The sequence below is a fragment of the Odontomachus brunneus genome, unplaced genomic scaffold, assembly GCF_010583005.1.
Source record: "Odontomachus brunneus isolate Ranch 3 - 2012 unplaced genomic scaffold, Obru_v1 Obru_scaffold_070, whole genome shotgun sequence".
Classification (NCBI taxonomy): domain Eukaryota; kingdom Metazoa; phylum Arthropoda; class Insecta; order Hymenoptera; family Formicidae; genus Odontomachus; species Odontomachus brunneus.
Window position 1 is genome coordinate 1,317,445 of NW_022639520.1, and position 215 is coordinate 1,317,659.

At 30.2% G+C, this 215-nt stretch overlaps 1 protein-coding gene across 1 annotated transcript in view; it reads right to left on the reverse strand.

Annotated features, from left to right (window-relative positions):
• LOC116846839 overlaps positions 1–215 on the reverse strand; it is a 1,477-nt gene that overhangs the window by 722 nt on the left and 540 nt on the right. The gene's annotated exons all lie outside the window — the stretch shown is intronic.

A 215-nucleotide genomic window follows, 5' to 3' on the forward strand; every position in this document is an offset into this window, starting at 1 on the left:
ACTCTATCAACAAAATACGAATGTATTACAAACACAGATGGCTACAGTTGTAGAGATCTTGATCAGATTTATTACCAATATGATATACAATTCTTTTATTTACTGCATATATATATATATATATATGCAATAAGCAAAATGATTGTAGCATATATATATATATGTGTGTGTGTGTGTGTGTGTGTGTGTGTGTGTGTGTGTGTGTGTGTGTGTGT